Here is a 16,673-nt window from a genome sequence, read left to right on the forward strand (position 1 = left end):
TCTCACCAATACTCTTAATGTTTTACATTTCCTGACCATATTTTAAAGTTAGAATCTGAATTTAGTAAACATAATTTCTTCTTTTTCGTAAAATATAATTCTTCTTTTTCAAGTTTATTAGTCGTTTACCACGTAATACAAAAAGTTTTCACGTTGCAGCGTCTGGTATCACCTTTTTTTGTTTATTTATAATACTGTTTATATAAATCGAATTTAAACGTTTTTTTTTCAACGAAGGCTAATGATAAGGTGTAATTAAAGTTATTTTAATTTCACATAATTATTTGTTTAAAATAACAAGTAACTATTTTTTTGCTGTGCATATTATTTCTATTAATAAGAGAAGTTTATGTATATAAATCGAGTACAATAAATTTATATTTTACGAAAATTATTATTTGAATTAGCAGCAAGAACAAACTATGAATTTATATACGTACGCCTATGGGTCTATCTATGAAGACCTGTTAAACATAATTGTTTCTTCCTCTATATTACAGTATAAAACTATCTCTATCTCCGTCTGCAAGCTCGTGCTTGTAACGTGCTGTTATTTTCGTGATTTCTTCGTACTGAAGTGTTCTGATTTTTTGTCCCCTATCAATTTGACTTTGTTTGATGACCTTTAGGGTGGTTTTTTATAAGAGATTGAATGATTGTTCGAAATATATATTAATTCCAACCAGTGGATTACAAAATGGAGTTTTGTTTACATTTACGTATATGAAAAAAGGATATATGTAGATAACGGACTCGAAATATATAAAAATAGGCAAAGAAAAAAGTTAATTTTGCAAAATAGACGCGAAATTGAATAAAACTAATTCTTAACAAAAAGAAAAGATGTATGTGTTGTGTGGAAGCAATTTTAAATCTGTCATAAATGCTGTTCAATATTAATAGTACAGGTAAAATAGGATCAAACCTGAAATTAAATTGGGCGCTTTTGCTTTTCTAGATTCTCGAAGGTTTTAGGTTACTGAATAAGCCTAGCAACGAAATTACTGGCGCGGGCTTTGGAAATTTTGGAACGAGAATAACTTGAAAACTAAGAGGAATTCGAAAAAAACTACTCGAATAAAAAATGTAGAGCAATAGTTTCTCTTGCACAACAATTTGGGTACTTATTTTGTGCTCTACAGTTTTGGCTACACTTTTTTTCGAATTCTACGTAGTTATTCTTGATTTAAAATATTTTTGAGCTTTCAAACCCATTTTATAACGGAAATTTTGAGGTTAGGAAAAAGTTGAAACTTTTTTTGTACAGAATGTTGTGCTCCACATTTTTTGTCTCGGCAGTTTGTGTCGAATTTCTCGTAGTTTTCGAGTTATCCGCAATTTAAAATGTTTTTGAGTACATTAACTCATTTTCCGGTGATAATTTTGAGGTTAGGAAAAAATGTTTTCGAACCAATCTGTAGAGAATTTTGTGCTCTACATTTTCTGTCCCAACACTTTTTTTCGAATTTCTCGTAGTTTTCGAGTTATTCTCGATTATAAATATTTTTGAGCGTATAAACCCATTTTGAGGTGAAAATTTTGAGGTTAGGGAAAAATGTTTAAAGACTTATCTATATAGAATTTTGTGCTCTACATTTTTTGACCCCTAACTTTTTTTCGAATTCCTCATAGTTTTCGAGTTATCCGCAATTTAAAATGTTTTTGAGTACATTAACTCATTTTTCGGTGATAATTTTGAGGTTAGGAAAAAATTTTTTCGAACCAATCTGTAGAGAATTTTGTGCTCTACATTTTTTGACCCCTAACTTTTTTTCGAATTCCTCATAGTTTTCGAGTTATCCGCAATTTAAAATGTTTTTGAGTACATTAACTCATTTTCCGGTGATAATTTTGAGGTTAGGAAAAAATGTTTTCGAACCAATCTGTAGAGAATTTTGTGCTCTACATTTTCTGTCCCAACACTTTTTTTCGAATTTCTCGTAGTTTTCGAGTTATTCTCGATTATAAATATTTTTGAGCGTATAAACCCATTTTGAGGTGAAAATTTTGAGGTTAGGGAAAAATTTTTTCAAACCAATCTGTAGAGAATTTTGTGGTCTACATTTTCTGTTCCACCACTTTTTTTTCGAATTTTTCGTAGTTTTCGAGTTATTCTCGATTAAAAATATTTTTGAGCGTATAAATCCATTTTGAGGTGAAAATTTTGAGGTTAGGGAAAAATGTTTAAAGACCAATCTATATAGAATTTTATGCTCTATATTTTTTGACCCCTAACTTTTTTTCGAATTCCTCATAGTTTTCGAGTTATCCGCAATTTAAAATGTTTTTGAGTACATTAACTCATTTTCCGGTGATAATTTTGAGGTTAGAAAAAAATTTCTTCAAACCATTCTGTAGAGAATTTTGTGCTCTACATTTTCTGTCCCAACACTTTTTTTCGAATTTCTCATAGTTTTCGAGTTATTCTCGATTATAAATATTTTTGAGCGTATAAACCCATTTTGAGGTGAAAATTTTGAGGTTAGGGAAAAATGTTTAAAGACTTATCTATATAGAATTTTGTGCTCTACATTTTTTGACCCCTAACTTTTTTTCGAATTCCTCATAGTTTTCGAGTTATCCGCAATTTAAAATGTTTTTGAGTACATTAACTCATTTTCCGGTGATAATTTTGAGGTTAGGAAAAAATTTTTTCGAACCAATCTGTAGAGAATTTGATACTCTATGTTTTCTGTTTCCACACTTTTTTTCATATTTCTCGTAGTTTTCGAGTTATTGTCAATTAAAAATATTTTTGAGCGTATAAACCCATTTTGAGGTGAAAATTTTGAGGTTGAGAACAACAGAATCTGAAAAATCAAAACCGCCCAATGTAATTTAAGGCTTCAGCTCAAATTCGCTTAATTTGCCTGCACTATAATGTCTCTCTATCCTATCAAGTGTAAGACGTTGTTTTTTCTTCAGTTCTTTTCTTCAAAATATTTTCATAATGGTAGCAACTCCTGTAGTTTCTCCTCTCCTGTTATCAGCAGCTTATGTTAACATGAGTATTGAACATTAGTTAATACTCATTGACGCCATGTTGATTAATAAATAAATAATCATTCAGTCTCAAATTATAATCAATAAAATAGAATCTTGATTCATTAAACTGCGTCGTAAATTCTGATATTTACTATAATGTCGCGTATAGATAAACATCAAATAGGTACTTACATAAAACAAATTAAACTTTTTTAGTCGATTTACATGATAAAAATTGAACGAACACGTCTCAAGTTGATGATAGATTCCGTAAAAATCGACCATCTAGCGTCTAGACTTATCTTAACACGTGTTAATGATTACAAAATTATTGTTTGATAAGGATTTAGGTCAACAAAACACAAAATATTCGATGATTTACTGAGATTTATCGCACCAATAGGAATCTTAGTACTTCCAGTTAAATTCTATATGCCGCCGTTTCAAATTCGGCCAAAATTCGTGGGTCGCAAGTTTTTGCAAATATCTCGTTTTTTATGGGTTTTACGCTATTTATACTCATTATCAATATTGTAGAGAATTTAATTTTCTACAACTTTTGTATTCAATATTTTTTTATACCTCTAACTGTTTTCGAGATAGAGGGCGTAGAACGCGCGATCAGAGAATTATTTGGGGTCAATTTTTACGCCCTGTATCTCGAAAACAGTTCGAAGTATAAAAAAATGTTGAATACAAAAGTTGTAGAAAATTAAATTCTCTACAATATTGATAAAGGGCATAAATAGCGTAAAACCCATAAAAAACGAGATATATACGTGGTTAAAAATATATACTTAAATATATTTATTTTTTCATATATAATGAAAACCTTGAATAAATAAAAAATGTTTGACTTCGAAGTGTACGTATTCTAAATAAGTTTTATCACGAGTTCCGTTGATAATTATTTTGGATGAATTGTTGACCGTTAATCGTCTGACGATAACAATTATTTTAACAGACGACTGGAATATTTCATTTAATTAAGATAAAATAATACAATATAATTGGATATGGCTTTTGAGCGAAAAAATCTTTTCAAAACACGATGCTTCATCACCAAAAATCTATGAAAACACGTTCTGAGTACGTTCACCATTAAAACTTTATGATGTTTTAAACGTCAAATGTCAAATGTGTCAAGTTTTGTATAATATCGATTTTGACAACTACTCCATCTAAATTGACGTCTATAAAGTGATAAAATTTCTTTATATTTAAGGAAAAACTATTTGCGAACGTCGAATTTATTTTTGCATGAATAATTCGAATTAAAGTAGTCATTGTTTTTTCCTACACCGACAATCGTCATTAGCAGTCATCGAAGTTAACTTCGGGCTATGTAGACCGAAATATAAAATAAAAAAAGAGAGTTTAGGAACGTGTGCCATGCGATACATCCCAAACAATATAATAAACATTCTTCTGTACTTTCCCACGGCCTCTACCAACGACTTAACGACTTCTGTGTGTTTATGACTTGTCCGCGACGTTAGTCATTTGGTGCCTGCCTTAGTTAGAATCACTGACAACAATCAGTGGTAATTCATTAACGCCTTTACGTAACATAGCTTAGAATACATAAAAAATACGTTCGGAATTATAAATCTATATATAAATATATATATTTATACAAAGAGAATCTGTAATTTTGAAAAAACGTATTTACTTATGTCAAATGTCAAAGAACAACTCAAACAGTTGTCATAAGTGTCAATGTCACGCGATACCAGCAAAGATAGTGACAGGAGAACAGAAAGCGTTTTGCAAAGCGATTCGTATCAAATTTAGTTGAATTACTAATATTAACCAATTGCAATTATAAATATTTGTTATTATTTGTCTTAGAACTCAAGTAACAGGCCACGTATAATAGATATTGTTCATTAAATGAAAAAGGAAAGAAAATTTTCAGATTATTCACATAAATGTATATCGACGTGTTCAATAGTTGTTTTTGAAAATCGTTTTATAAACATGGTAATCTCGGTTTGTTTCCTTATTGTCAATAATTTATTATTTTATCACGATTTGTTAATAAAAAAAATATTTTTCGTCAATAACCATTGAAAAATAAAATTCATTACGAATCAATTAAATTGAAAAACCATGTTATGAGTAGTCTGTAGATAAGAGAAAGTATAGTTGAGACATACATAATATAGCAATCGTTAATATAATTTGAAATTGTTATACAGGGTGTCCCACGACGATTTAAAACTATCTGTATATGGCAAAATACTTATAGTAGAATCGTGAAAATTTATACGTTTGGGTTTTCGGATACGATCTTTTTAAGTAAAATATTTTCAAAGATGGTCGACCTCCGGTTCTACCGGAAATCGATTGTAACTTTGTTATTTTAAATAGAACACCCTGTATATTAATACATTTTTAAAATCTACGTAAAATTTCAGTATACTTTTGTTAAAAAAATTTTTTCCAAAAATGGATACTTTTTGAGTTATTAATTTTTTTGTAAAAAAATTGATCATTGCAGACCCTTATAAATTATTTTTTTACGAGGATATCATTAAAGATATGAAAATAATTTCTAATCGGTTACTTTTAGCAAGGTCAGACGTATTTGAATCTATGTTGAAAAATGTTTCATTTCATACAGGGTGCATATAAAAAATGTTCAAAGTTTAACTTCATCAAAATCAAATTTCTTTATTTTTTTAAATAGAACCACCCGGTTTTTTCTATTTTAATGCATTCAGGGATAAAAAATAAGGCAAATTCATGTATACTTTCCTATACCTAAACCTTACCGTTATCCAGATTTTAAATGTTTTCTTTAAATGTTTAGAGCTGCAGGTGTTGTCTACAAGCATTAACTATTTTTCTCTTGTCAAGGTCTGTGAAAAAATCAAATCAAATTGTATCTACTAACCCTATTCCAACTTTTAGCTGTTCTATTAAAAAAAAAATAAAGAAATTTGATTTTGATGAAGTTAAACTTTGAACATTTTTTATACACACCCGGTATAAAATGGAAAATTTTTCATCATAGATTCAAATACGTCTGACCTTCCTAAAAGCAACCGAATAGAAACCATTTTCATATCTTTAAAGGTATCCTCGCAAAAAAATAATTTATAAGGGTCTGCAACGATCAAATTTTTTATAAAAAAATTAATAACTCAAAAAGTATGCATTTTTCGAAAAAAGTTTTTAGGCAAAAAGTGTACTAAAATTTTACGTAGATTTTAAAAATGTATTAATATACAGGGTGTTCTATTTAAAATAACAAAGTTACAATTGATTTCCGGTAGAACCGGAAGTCGACCATCTTTGAAAGTATTTTACTTAAAAAGATCGTATCCGAAAACCCAAACGTATAAATTTTCACGATTCTACTATAAGTATTTTGCCATATACAAATAGTTTTAACTCGTCGTGGGACACCCTGTATATACATCGAGGACATTATTTACACCCACAAATACAATGTCTTTTTGTACCCATTACACAGAAACAATATTTATTGAATCGTATCGTCATAGTCTCAGGGCCGGATTAAGCTAGGGGCTTGGGGGGCTACACCCCCGGCCCCCTCATTTGGAAAAAATTCTATATTTTCTGTAAATCTAACGTATTGATATATTTTTTTCACTTTTTCCGGTTTTCCGAATTCCTTAAAAGGGCCCCGTCATTATAAATCTTAAACCGGCCCTGGTCATAATCAAAAATTAAAAATATCTAGTCCAAATACAACAAATATTTTATGGAATTTCAATGTTATCTCTCGACATGAACTTTGGATTGTCGTTGAAATTTTGTTTATATAAATATCTTTAGAACGTGGCGTTTTATACTTTAAATAATTTTATTACTAAAACCCTTATCGTATCAGACGTTTTACGTAATTTTTTTCCATTTTTAGAACTACACAAACATGTTATAAAAGCAGACAGCACGTGGCTGAATTAAATATACAAAATTGTTCATAATATTTCGTTTTTTATCATATTAGATTATAATATGATACTAAATTATTGTTTTCGAAAATTTCAAATTTACTACTAACTCTTTGTCTTCCTTTTATCTCTAAACCCTTCTGGAATGTGTCGTTGATTATTATGTATAATGATATTTCTACCTATTCCTTAAATGGGCGGGGCTAAACACGTGACTACAAATGGTCCAGAGTTGCCACATTGATACTAATATATTATCGAAACATATTTCCCTTCAAATGATTCTAGCATCTCATCTCGGATGCTGTAGAAGTCTTCAAACGTTTCTTGAATTGTACTGAATTTTCAAATGCCTTTTTCTTATTTTCCCATCACATCGCAAAGCTTTCAATAATAATAGAAATCTTTCTTGGTTGCTTTCTCAACAGTACTCCATAATTTATTTATATTACGGTATGATTTCTGCACTCCTGTTATATATAAGTGTTCTAGAAGTATTTGAAACAACGGATGACTTCTGACAAATGACAAATTAACGAGTAATATGAAATTTTTTTACATCGACAACTAAAGAATTCAATTTTTGTGCATATGCCGGTTTTATTTACCATCTACGATATATATATATATATATATATATATATATATATATATATATATATATATATATCGATATAAAAAAGAAGAATAAAGAAACTATAATCATCTGAGGGACATAATCAATTCCAGCTTCTCAATAATGCAGCAATGTGGGTAGCGGAGTGTATTACATGTAAATAATAATCATTCATTTGTTATTATGCACAGCACGATCTGGGAACCAGTTCGGTGTCAGATAGCAGTAGGTCGTGGATATTATCGTTACAGCGTTGCCAAATGCAAATTTAATATAACATGCGCCGTTCACGTAAAATCGTTTCTTAGTAAGTCAGAGTTTCTAATGATAAGTTTCATTCGATTTTGCTTCGGGCAACGAATTCAACTTATTTGATGAAATGAAATTTGTGTAAATCTTGTTGAGACTTGTTACTGACCCGTGCATACAAATTGATCTATTTTCATTTTAAGAACTACTTTGAAATTACAGGATACTTTTCATCAATTGCTTTAGTAATTAAATAGAAAAGTAGTTATTAAATTAGAGATGTAGGTAACAGATATTTTCAAATTTCAAATAAGACTATATATTGTTTAAAAAAATATGTTGCGAGTATGTAGATCTGACAACAACGGCGATACAGTCACAATCAGTGAGTGGCTCACGTTTGACGTCATACGAAAGGTTGTTGGCGTTGCGGTGAGAGGCGGGAGGGGCGGTAAACTACCGTGGGAACGTTTTGCAAAGCACGTGCTCAATGAGAAAGAGTGCCTTGCTATGTTCATTTTGTATCGCGATTTGTAGGCTTGTTTATAAATAACTAATCACTAATGGAACTACTTTAATTCTGTCATATACACAAATATGCAATTTTTTTCTACAATTTCACGATTTATTATTAAAATTTTATTTTATTCGTCATATCTTGTTACTATTTTTCAAATATTGTCACTAATATGTTCAAATAATCATAATTATTACGAGGAATTTGATTTAAAATTATTTTTTTTTCGTAGTCCTTGATGACTCTTCTAATTTATTAGTTTTTTTAAATAACTACACAACTCTACATAAAAAAATTGTCTTTGTAGTAGGTATATAAAACTTAAAATATTTATGAGCGTTCAAATCCATTTTGTAACGTAAACTTTGAGGTTAGGAAATTCAATTCAAGGTTTTAGCCTAATTTGTCTGTACTATCAACCACTCAAGCATAAAGAAGATATTGAAAAGTAGGAGGGAGGTCTAAACTATCCCAACATGTATTATACAATACCAATAAACATGTTTTTCGTTGTAAAAATTCGTTTGGAAATGTCTATATTGTTAGCATATGAAATTCTACAAACACCCTGTATCCATCTACGTACAAGTTGTGGAAAATTAATATTTCGCGTCATAACAATTTTTTTTATATATGTATGACCTACCGTATTCTGAAAAATGTATCTTTTATAAAACATAATCGTCGATGTGCTTTTATCTTTGTTATGTACGCGTTATTATTGTATATATTCATCTCGCTCGCACACTTCCTCTCTTCTGTGGGAAAATGAAGCAGGTGTTAGTTAATCCAATCTCGTTCTCGCATAGGAATTTTTTTTTATTTATCATCTTTTACTTTTAAAAACAAATTTTATCTTTCGCAGTATTATTTATCATTCGAATTAACGTTTGTAGAAGCCAAGCAACTCTCTATTGAGAAATTATACCGAGTTAGCGACAAACTGTTATTTTAGTTTTATTTCGATTTCGCAATATTATTCAATTATATACTTTGTTTATAAATAAATTAGATATACAGGGTGTTCCACGACTGTATATAGTAAAATACTTTCCACGTTTACGTTTTCGGATACGATCTTTTTAACTAAAATATTTTCAAAGATGGCCGACTTCCGGTTCTACCGGAAATCGACTGTAACTTTGTTATTTTAAATAGAACACCTTATATATTAATACATTTTTGAAATCTACGTGAAATTTTAATACGCTTTTGTTTAAAATTTTTTTTCGAAAAATACATACTTTTTGAGTTATTAATTTTTTTGTAAAAAATTTGACAGTTCCAGACCTTTATAAATTATTTTTTTACGACTACATCCTTGAAGATATGAAAATGGTTTTTATCCAGTTGCTTTTAGTAAAGTCAGACGTATTTGAATTTAAGTTGAAAACTTTTTCATTTTATACAGGGTGTGTATAAAAAGTGTCCAAAGTTCAACTTTATAACTATCGATTTTCTTCATTTTTTTAAATAGAACCACCCGGTTTTTTGTATTTTAATGCATTCAGGGATAAAAAATAAGGCAAATTCATGTATACTTTCCTATACCTAAACCTCACCGTTATTCAGATATTAAACGTTTTCTGTAAATTTTTCGAAAACACAACTTCCGTTTGAACGAAATCAATTTCAATTGTTAGGACATAAAAATAAATTTCCATCATCTGCCTCAGAATCGTGTAGACCACGTTTTGACCACACTTATCAAATTCCGTTTCTTTTTTTTTTCTATTTTTCTTTTTCGGCGTCCCAATACCTACCGAACAATATACGTGTGTCTGCCACACATACAAAATTACCTTTTTCCTACCTATCTTTGTTGTCATAAGATAAGCCCTACGAGCATAAGATGGAGGGCGCAGCTGAGCAGTTGCGGAATATTAATGTGTAAAGTTGTTTCCCACGGTAGGGAAACACCTTTTCTTTGATTATCACTTTTGGTTTATACAGGACCGGCGCCTAGAATTAATCCGCTAAATTTTAAACATAAAACTTCATATTCACACCGAACAGATTGTTTACACTAAAACTACACCGACATTACACTGTCTAACGCGCCTTTCGATATTCAGTATATCACGCAAGTAAAAGTTTGAGGTTAGAAAACGTTAATTCTTTGTTTATTTATACATTTGTTTGATTTCCTTGTGAAATATCTTTCATTCAATAATTATGTGGTGTTTCTTCATCTATTATTGCTTCCTCTGGTGGTTTTTTTTAAATATTTTTACTTGTAAAATGATCCATTATGAAAAAAACCACAAAAGTTTCGAATTTATTGTTTAACGTTGCCATTATTTTTATATTTGTGGTAAATCATATTTTCGAATAACGTATTTAACGATATGAATTTTATTTTAGTTGAACAGTGGATTTTTTGATAAAAATTTTATAGAAATTCTCTCGGTACGGTCCTGTTGTCACCGTCCTTGTGCACGGCGTACGACATATGGGCAACGGGCATAGCACACTTGGAATACCGTGGGAAGCTACGAAATCTTGTTCAAATACCCGAAGATTGGGTTAGTTACCCCTTATTCTTATGAATACCCTTATAGAAAACGAAATTCACCGTATATTTCCTCTTTCTTTTAATACAGGACCGTATTTTGTCGTAACTATCTTGATAGATTATTGTTTTTAATATTTATAAAAAAGATACTGTCAAAAAACGAATTTCTAGTGTATTTACAATATTTTTACTACAAAACATAATTTGTTATGTAAATAAAAGTTACTTTTGTAGATCTAAACAAGTAAAAATCACATAGGAAAAAGTCTGGACTTTAAGGTTGATAATCAGGTGTTTCAGAGTTTATTTACCGGTGCTGTTTGGACCTGGAGTTGTTTAAATGACGTGAATGTCTTTCTACAGTTGACAAATTCATTCAAAAAAAGTTTAGACAGCAGCTTTTTGATAATAACTTGGAAAATAACGTACAAGTTTTTTTCTACTTTGGTTTCTACTTTTGGTTTTTCTTTGAATTTTTGTCTATTTTCATGGTTTTTCTTTGAATTTTTGTCTATTTTCATGGTTTTTCTTCGATTTTTATTATTTTTTTGATTTTTCTTTGAATTTTTGTCTATTTTCATGGTTTTTCTTTGAATTTTTGTCTATTTTCATGGTTTTCTTCGATTTTTGTCTATTTTCATGGTTTTTCTTTGAGTTTTTGTCTATTTTCATGGTTTTTCTTCGATTTTTGTTTATTTTTTTGGGTTTCCTTTGAGTTTTTGTCTATTTTCACGGTTTTTCTTCGAATTTTTGTCTATTTTCATGGTTTTTCTTCGATTTTTGTTTATTTTTTTGGGTTTCCTTTGAATTTTTGTCTATTTTCATGGTTTTTCTTTGAATTTTTGTCTATTTTCATGGTTTTTCTTCGATTTTTATTATTTTTTTGGTTTTTCTTTGAATTTTTGTCTATTTTCATGGTTTTTCTTCGATTTTTATTATTTTTTTGATTTTTCTTTGAATTTTTGTCTATTTTCATGGTTTTTCTTTGAATTTTTGTCTATTTTCATGGTTTTCTTCGATTTTTGTCTATTTTCATGGTTTTTCTTTGAGTTTTTGTCTATTTTCATGGTTTTTCTTCGATTTTTGTTTATTTTTTTGGGTTTCCTTTGAGTTTTTGTCTATTTTCACGGTTTTTCTTCGAATTTTTGTCTATTTTCATGGTTTTTCTTCGATTTTTGTTTATTTTTTTGGGTTTCTTTTGAATTTTTGTCTATTTTCATGGTTTTTCTTTGAATTTTTGTCTATTTTCATGGTTTTTCTTCGATTTTTATTATTTTTTTGGTTTTTCTTTGAATCTCTGTTTATTTTCATGGTTTTTCTTTGAATTTTTGTCTATTTTCATGGTTTTCTTCGAGTTTTTGTCTATTTTCGCGGTTTTTCTTCGAATTTTTGTCTATTTTCATGGTTTTTCTTCGATTTTTATTATTTTCATGGTTTTTCTTTGAATTTTTGTCTATTTTCATGGTTTTTCTTCGATTTTTGTTTATTTTTTTGGTTTTTCTTTGAATCCCTGTTTATTTTCATGGTTTTTCTTTGAATTTTTGTCTATTTTCATGGTTTTTCTTTGAATTTTTGTCTATTTTCATGGTTTTTCTTCGATTTTTATTATTTTTTTTATTTTTCTTTGAATTTTTGTCTATTTTCATGGTTTTTCTTTGAATTTTTGTCTATTTTCATGGTTTTCTTCGATTTTTGTCTATTTTCATGGTTTTTCTTCGAATTTTTGTCTATTTTCATGGTTTTTCTTCGATTTTTGTTTATTTTTTTGGTTTTTCTTTGAATTTTTGTCTATTTTCATGGTTTTTCCTCGAATTTTTGTCTATTTTCATGGTTTTTCTTCGATTTTTATTATTTTTTTGGTTTTTCTTTGAATCTCTGTTTATTTTCATGGTTTTTCTTTGAATTTTTGTCTATTTTCATGGTTTTTCTTCGATTTTTGTTTATTTTTTTGGTTTTTCTTTGAATTTTTGTCTATAAAACGGACTACCAGGGGTCCACCGAAGACTCGACAGGCTTCTACGAGGGGAATAACAAAAATAGGGGTCCACAATCGTAAAAAATGTAGGCAGATAATATACAGAAAGTAAATCGATGTTAGTGACCGAATTGATTGCTTTCTTGCGAATCAAAAAGGTTTGGGAATCAATTTTCTAAACGAATACAAAGGGTTTGTAATATATCTGTCAATAACTCCAGATCCAATCCTGTTGTTTGAATATAGGGCAGCTGGAAGGGACATTTAATTGGGCATCAAAATAAAATAGTTGTTGACCTTCGGGCGTGTGTGTTGTTCGAAGGACCTAATTTTTATTTCCCTTTCACTAATTTGATTATATAATTTATCGCTTTCGGGGTGTTGTTTGATATAACAATTACGGGGGTCGAGCGATTTCAACTAGGTTTTAATTGCGCCGAAATTATACGAATTAATTAGGTGTTAAATTAATTAGTCGTATCGTAACGAATAAAAACGCGATATGATTATACGGGGTGTTATGAATTGTTGCGAAAAGTTTACGGTGAATTAAAATAAAAGCGAATCGTTTGGATGGTTTGCAATCGATCGAAAAAACCGAAAACCGTCGAAATTATGTTGTTTATATAATTTCATGAAAAAAAAACTATACTTTGATCAATGATGCGTGAAAAGTTGCGTAACTACGATTAATAAAATGTCGGATTCGATTCATTGTGGTCTGCGTTTTACGGTATATACGAGGACGGTTCAAAAATATATCCATTTTAGCTCTATACGGGAATAGAAAATAATCCAAAGGGAGTAGATCTGGCGAATGTGGTGTATTAGGTAGTAATTCGACCAATTTTGGACATGTCGATGTATTCTCTTGATGAAACAAGCCAAATTCGACCATTTTGGTTTGATTTCTTCGATCAAACAACAACAAATCGACCTTGTCTGAAGATGGAACGATTTTTGTCTTTCTTGGAGCCGATTCAGTTCATTGTTTAGCTTTGAAGCTTCAACCATGGTTCTGAATAGTTTTATTTCTGTGAAACACTCGATGGTAACATCGATCAGGGGATGAATTACCCCAACCGATATTTACAGATCGTTTTATCAGTAATAGTATCCAATTTACACTTTTTCAAAAAAAAATATTTCTGAAAATTGGCTCGAACGATTTCCGTGGCGCCTGGATTCGACTGTCATTTTGTAAATCGACTCAAAATAAGTCGAAAATGAAGAATAAAATTTTTCGATATCTCGCTTCGTTTTCGAGATATCGATACTTGAAGTTGGAAAAATCAACCTAACCTAACTTAACCTAACCTAACCTAACATAACCTAACCTAACCTTCTCGTGGTGCACTTTTCATAGTTTAACAATAACTTTGTCAACTATAGAAATCATTTTCGAAAAAACAACGCCCGAAATTCCGAAGTTTTCCTTCCAAATAATTTTCTATTTGATATTTTGGTTTTCCTAGTTGTTCGAACTAACTAACTAACTATATATACGATACTAAATATGCATAAACATTTTTTGTACTTAATTAACAATATTTTCATGAATAAAGTACCTTAATTTCGTCTATTACATTTATTTCCTTGTCACAAATATCGTTAGTAATTGCCAACATTAAAGTCCCGTACTTTCACTGTCATTAAATCAGTTACGTACTTCCTGTGACACCAGTAGAGTACTCCGCTCTGCCTCGGGTCAACTAATACGTTCCCACGGCATCGAGCATCACGGTTCTTCTTTTTTAAAGTCTTTTTGTGTTAATTTCGCAACTGCTTCCGTTCAGTATCGATGGACATGATAATTTAATCTCGAGATTTCTAGTCGGCGCACATTCTTATTGATTACACGCATCGGAATAATTTAAATTTAGCGTTCGATCTCCGTTCAGATGGTTTTTAATGGATGATGGATGGTCGCCATATTCTTCTTCCATAAATATACTGTTTCTCAACTAAATTTTATTTGTAGTATGATCCATTGTTGAATTTAATCATTCGATCATGATTTATGAATTGAAACACGTTTCATAATCGAGTCGCTAAATTTATTTGGGTGAAAACCTTTTTTTATAGTAAATACACGAAAAATTAACTTTGACAGCTAAACGTCATGTTATCTATGGTTTTGTTCCATCGAATATCGTCTATAAAACGTTCTGAAGTTGACAGATCGATATCGTAACGAATATAATCGAATTTATCTCTACAAAAGTCGAAATACAATTAAAACACATTGACTGTACTTTATAAATAATTTCATAGTCGAGTTGGTAAATTTATTTGGGTGAAAATGTATTAAAAACTTTTTTTTAGTAAATGTTTAAAGCTTTACATACCTCGTAATGAATAAACGGGACTTTGAAATATGAAAAAAAAGTAATTGATAGTAAATACACGAAAAATTAACTTTGACAGCTAAACGTCATGTTATCTATGGTTTTGTTCCATCGAATATCGACTATAAAACGTTCTGAAGTTGACAGATCGATATCGTAACGAAGATGATCGAATTTATCTCGACAAAAGTCGAAATACAAATAAAACACATTGACTGTACTTTATAAATAATTTCATAGTCGAGTTGGTAAATTTATTTGGGTGAAAATGTATTAAAAACTTTTTTTAGTAAATGTTTAAAGCTTTACATACCTCGTAATGAATAAACGGGACTTTGAAATATGAAAAAAAAGTAATTGATAGTATATACACGAAAAATTAACTTTGACAGCTAAACGTCATGTTATCTATGGTTTTGTTCCATCGAATATCGACTATAAAACGTTCTGAAGTTGACAGATCGATATCGTAACGAAGATGATCGAATTTATCTCGACAAAAGTCGAAATACAATTAAAACACATTGACTGTACTTTATAAATAATTTCATAGTCGAGTTGGTAAATTTATTTGGGTGAAAAAGTATTAAAAAATTTTTTTTAGTAAACGTTTTAATCTTTACATACCTCGTAATGAATAAACGGGACTTTGAAATATGAAAAAAAAGTAATTGATAGTAAATACACGAAAAATTAACTTTGACAGTTAAACGTCATGTTATCTATGGTTAAGTTCCATCGAATATCGTCTATAAAACGTTCTGAAGTTGACAGATCGATATCGTAACGAATATAATCGAATTTATCTCGACAAAAGTCGAAATACAATTAAAACACATTGACTGTACTTTATAAATAATTTCATAGTCGAGTTGGTAAATTTATTTGGGTGAAAATGTATTAAAAACTTTTTTTTAGTAAATGTTTAAAGCTTTACATACCTCGTAATGAATAAACGGGACTTTGAAATATGAAAAAAAAGTAATTGATAGTAAATACACGAAAAATTAACTTTGACAGCTAAACGTCATGTTATCTATGGTTTTGTTCCATCGAATATCGTCTATAAAACGTTCTGAAGTTGACAGATCGATATCGTAACGAATATAATCGAATTTATCTCTACAAAAGTCGAAATACAATTAAAACACATTGACTGTACTTTATAAATAATTTCATAGTCGAGTTGGTAAATTTATTTGGGTGAAAATGTATTAAAAACTTTTTTTTAGTAAATGTTTAAAGCTTTACATACCTCGTAATGAATAAACGGGACTTTGAAATATGAAAAAAAAGTAATTGATAGTAAATACACGAAAAATTAACTTTGACAGCTAAACGTCATGTTATCTATGGTTTTGTTCCATCGAATATCGACTATAAAACGTTCTGAAGTTGACAGATCGATATCGTAACGAAGATGATCGAATTTATCTCGACAAAAGTCGAAATACAAATAAAACACATTGACTGTACTTTATAAATAATTTCATAGTCGAGTTGGTAAATTTATTTGGGTGAAAATGTATTAAAAACTTTTTT

The sequence above is a fragment of the Diorhabda sublineata genome, chromosome 4, assembly GCF_026230105.1.
Source record: "Diorhabda sublineata isolate icDioSubl1.1 chromosome 4, icDioSubl1.1, whole genome shotgun sequence".
Lineage (NCBI taxonomy): Eukaryota > Metazoa > Arthropoda > Insecta > Coleoptera > Chrysomelidae > Diorhabda > Diorhabda sublineata.